The 5,196-nt window shown below is 38.1% G+C and overlaps 1 long non-coding RNA gene across 1 annotated transcript; it reads left to right on the plus strand.

Annotated features, from left to right (window-relative positions):
- Window positions 1-902: 902 nt before the first annotated feature.
- LOC109693882 (uncharacterized) lies at window positions 903-5,186 on the plus strand. The gene is made up of 3 exons (XR_002213062.2): window positions 903-2,203; window positions 2,856-2,947; window positions 5,050-5,186. It is a non-coding gene; the product is annotated as an uncharacterized lncRNA (long non-coding RNA).
- The last annotated feature ends 10 nt before the right edge of the window (window positions 5,187-5,196 follow it).

A 5,196-nucleotide genomic window follows, 5' to 3' on the forward strand; every position in this document is an offset into this window, starting at 1 on the left:
TGTCTTGTTCCTGATTTTAGGGGAAATGGCTTCAGTTTTTCCCCAGTAAGTATGATGTTGGCTATAGGTTTGTCATATATAGCCTTTACAATGTTGAGGTACATTCCTTCTAGTCCTAGTTATCTTAGAGTGTTTATCATGAAGTGGTGTTGAATCTTATCAAAGGCTTTTTCTGCATCTATTGAGATGATCGAGTGGTTTTTGTCTTTGCTTCTATTAATGTACTGTATTATATTTATATATTTGCATATGTTGAACCACCCCTGCATCCCTGGGATGAAGCCAACTTGGTCATGGTGAATGATCTTTCTGATATGTTGTTGGATTCAATTTGCCATTATTTAATTTTTGCATTGATGTTCATTAAAGAGATTGGTCTGTATTTCTCCTTTTTGGATGTGTCTTTGTCTGTTTTGGGGATGAGTGTAATACTGGCTTCATAGAATGAAGTATTCCTTCATTCCTTCCCTCTCTATTTCATGGCAAAGTTTAAGGAGAGTAGGTATTTGAAGGTCTGATAGAATTCAGCAGAGAATCCATCAGGTCCTGGACTTTTCTCTTTTGGGAAACTATTGCTGCTACAATTTCATTTCATGTTATAAATCTATTGAGGTGGTTAATATCCTCTTGGATCAGCTTTGGATGGTCATAAGTATCTACAAATTTTCCATTTCTTCAAGATTTTCAAATTTATTAGAATATAGGTTCTCAAAGTACTCTCTGATGATTACCTGGATTTCTATGGTGTTTGTTATTATCTCCCATTTTGCATTTCTGATTTTATTGATTTGGGTTTTTTCCTCCTCATTTTAGTCAGGTTTGCCAGAGGTCTGTCAATCTTGTTTATTTTTTCAAAGAACTAGCTTTTTTTGTTGTTGATCTTTGTATGGTTTTTTTTTTTTTTTTTTTTTTTTTTGGTCTCTATTTCATTAATTTCAGCCCTTAGTTTTATTATTTCTCTCCTTCTGCTTGTTTTGGGTTTTGCTTGTTCTTGTTTTTCTAGAAATTTGAGATATAGCATTAGGTCATTTATATGGGATCTTTCTGTCCTTTTAATATATGCACTCATGGCTATAAACTTTCCTCTCAGGACTGCCTTTGCTGTGTCCCATAGATTCCGGTAGGTTGTGTTTTCATTTTCATTAACTTTCAGGAACCTTTTAATTTCCTCTTTTATTTCATTGATGACATACTAATCATTGAACAATGTGTTGTTCAGCTTCCAATTGTTTGCATATTTTCTGCTGTTGTTTTGTGGTTGAGTTCTAGTTTTAATACATTGTGATCAGACAGAATGCAGGGGATTATTTCTATTTTGTTATATTTGCTAAGGCTTGCTTTGTGCCCTAAGATATCAATTTTGGAGAAAGTTCCATGGGCTGCTGAGAAGAATGTATATTGTGCAAATGATGGATAAAATATTCTATAGGTCCATTTGATCTATGGTGTGATTTAGTTCTAAAATTACTTTATTGATTTTTTTTGTTTGGATAACCTATCTATTGGTGATGAGGGGGTATTAAAGTCTCCCACTACCACTGTGTTGGAGTCTATATGTGCTTTTGTGTGCTTTCACTGCTTCCTAACCCAATTCTTTGCAGGCAGACTGGTCTACTAAAGCCTGATTACTGCTGCAGTCATGCCTTTGTTTAGGCTGCTTTTTGTCTATTTAACAATTACTCTCTTAGCTCCAAGTAAAGTTTCAGATTATCCTACAGTTTTCCATCACCTCCACAATTCAGCGATTACAGATTCTGAAGAATTATAGCTCCTAGTGTCTGATGGTCTTTTAGCATTTCATTATATACCATCTCCCCCTTTTATGCCTTTTTACCTTTCTTCCCATCTAGACAAAGATGAGTGGTAAAGTAAAGCTTTGATAAGGATATAAGTGAGTTTATTATTTAAAGTTTTTCAGTAACATTATCTGACATGATGGCATAATTATTTGAATCAGTTCTAATAAAATTCCAATTCACTAGGAAATTTTGTAAGTATCCTTTTCTTGTGTATTGATAGTCTATAACAAGTTGTAACTGTGTTGTCTTATTTTTATTAATATGACATGTATCATTTTACTAGGCTTAAGCAAAGGTATTTACATGAATTCTGTTCATTATATATTCAGATGTATAATACACTGTTCTTGATCTTCACTGAGCCATGAAGTTCATGAGTACTGTCATATTCTGTTGCCTGGAATGTAAGTTGGCACCACTTTTTGGAGGGCAATTAAAATTCCCTATCTATAATAATCTTTACCTTAACCATCCCATTCCTAGATCCCTATGTACAGCAATCCTTGTCCATGCTCACAAAAGAAGTATGTACGGGGTTGTTCACTGTAGCTATGAGTGCAACAAGGGAAACTGACATGCTCTAAAAAAATAAGGAATTATGAAATCAACCATGATGTGTCCATACTATAGAATATTATGCAGGAGTTTAAATGAATAGGGAAAGTTCTATGTACAGGGAAGGAAAGAAACATGACATAGTGAGAGAAAGAATCAAGAGGCAGGATGTTACCATTTATGTAAAAGAAGATGAAAATCATGCAATAAAATGATTTGCTGTATGTAAATATGCATGTAGGCAAATACACGGGAAAAGATCCAGGAAGATAGATACCAAACTCAGCATAGTGGTTACCTCAACAGTGGGGAATTAAGACAAAGAGGGTTTTCACTGTACCTGTTATTTCACTTGTATTACTTGTACAATGGAAAATCAATTTAAATTGCCTCTTACTTATTTCAAAGAGGAACCATGAAAGTTTATATTTTATTTTCATTTTGGCTAACATGCAAGACATCCTTTAACTTCTCATATTATTCTATTTTGTGGGTTTGAAGGAAGAGAGACAGATGTCAGTGATGTGGAACCATGGAGATAGACCTCACAGAAAAGGAATTGTTGAAGCTGCTGAAAAATCTACTAATAGATGGTGAGAATTTCAAACACTAGTATTTCCTTTATGAGAACTTATTAAATATTTGTGAAAGGTTTTTAAATCATTTTTATATCAAAACAATTAGTTTATCCTATTATGCCTTAAGAAGTTCTATCTCAGTTTAGAAATTAACAAAGACAGCAGTCATGAAGCCTGTCTTCATGTATTCAGGAGAGAATATTCACATTTGGATTCCACTAGAAGTCAAAACTTAAGCTATGGATATAAGAAACAGAAATCAGGGAGAATATAATAGAAGAAATAGATGAATCAAAAAAAAAAGAAATGGGAAAGAAATAATGTTTCATCATGGAAGTTATCCCATAGTAAATACCTTTATGGCTCAGAGAGAGCAGGACTAAGGCCTCTGAGTACTAGTACAGTTGTGCACCCAAGAGGGGGCTAGGCTCCTTCTTCAGGGGTTCGAGAGGCCAGGGTGCTTGAACCTAAGTCTTTTTAGAACTCTTCCCAAACAGGATCCCAGAGATTGGGAACAAAGTAAGAACTTCAGCCCTATGCCATTATGCTATAGCTATGAAAACCATTATGCCTTTCAGCTAAGGAGTACTACCTAAATCTCAGCATCTCCCCATGTGTCAAGGAGAATATTTTGCCTTCCAAAGAACCTTTCTATAAATCAATTATATGAAAGTCCTTAATCAGGGATTAAGTTGCCAAAGTAACTTCTGGAAAGAAAAAGTCATTACTTACTATGTATAGGATGTTTTTAAAGGGGAAGGGCAAAATAGAATGCTTCATGCCAGTGGGAACTTAATATGGGGATTTTTGATCATTTAACTTACCCTTAAGTTGTGAAGTGTTTTGTCTTTCTTTTTATTTCTTTTATTCATATGTGCATATAATATTTGGGTCATTTCACCCTCCTTCCCCCTGGCCCCCTTCCTTTTCCCTGCCCCCAAGTGTTTTGTCTAGAAACAGTACAGAGAAAGTGGTTGCCTTCTGAAAAAGTATTTGAAGCTTTTTCCATGTAAAATAATGACTTTAGTTCAGTTTAAATGAAACCAGTCAAGGACACTTCACACAGGAGGCCTAAGCTTCCTGTGAAATGAGAAAGAAGTCAGTATTGATTGCAGAAATCTGATTATAACAGATCCATCCTTAAATGAGGTGACTTTTGGAGTCTGTTCCATTTTAAAACCATCAGTATGTGTACAGCCCTTTGCAAGTCAAGAGGAATAAACAGGATGAAGCCTGTTCTGGCACTTTACATGCTAGGTGGTGGTGGACAATAAACATACAGTAAAATAGATCATTGTAAGAAGGGCTCTGAAGAAAGTCAGTGTCTTGTCCACATGTGCACACGGGGTAGACCTCTATCTAGATTCTGGCTGTGTTGAGCCAAGGCAATGTAAGGGGCCATCTCAGATAGCCTGTGTCAGGCCCAAGACCCCTCCTGCAGAGCTTTTGGAGTCAACCCTGATTCTCTGGTAGCCCCAGCTAAGGGAGTGGTGAATCATAAACCATGGAACTGGGAGTTTAGAGGAAATGGCAGTGTTGTGGAATAAATAACCTTAATGTGCATTCTCTCATCTGCACCCTAATTGCTCCTGATTTCACAGGTAAGTTTGCTTTTCTTAGAAGCAGTACAGCCAGGGGATGGAAGAATACCTCTGGGACGTCATCTTGGAAGAGGAGGAGCTCAGGCTGCCAGAACCAGATTAGCCCTAGGACTATCCCAGAGGCCCCGTCCTGTCACACCATACCCAATGTGTGCTGCCCCCAGATCTGAGCTCGATCCCTGCCTAGCTGTGGGGGAGGGCGAGGCCTCCTCTAGGGGAATGGAGTTTTGGCCCTGTCACCTGCGGGCACAGAGGCCAAATGCGAGCCTAATAAAGGTTTCTGCTTTCTAAACAAAACTCGTAAAAGGGCGAGATGGGGGGAGGGGGGGCGGGGGGCGTTGCCTAGGTGAACTAAGGCAGAGAATGCCGAAACGCTTTGGCTCCCTCGTGCTACTTAAGAGGCTGTTATAACGCTTTGGCTCCCTAACTCAGTGGTGAATTCTTGAAATGTCCCTATTATTTGTCATGTCCATGCTGCTTATCTGGGTTCCAAGGCTTCTTCTCACATTGCTACAGTGGTGGGTGTTGGTCCCAGGGATCCAGATGTCTACGTGGACCCAGAGCCAGGTCCACCTCCCCTCCAAGCTCCAAGGACTGAGTGAGCCCTGCTCTCAGCCTTCAGTTGAGATTCCAACCCAAGATCAGGATCAAGCTCAGCATCAA

The sequence above is a fragment of the Castor canadensis genome, chromosome 11 (assembly GCF_047511655.1).
Source record: "Castor canadensis chromosome 11, mCasCan1.hap1v2, whole genome shotgun sequence".
Taxonomy (NCBI): domain Eukaryota; kingdom Metazoa; phylum Chordata; class Mammalia; order Rodentia; family Castoridae; genus Castor; species Castor canadensis.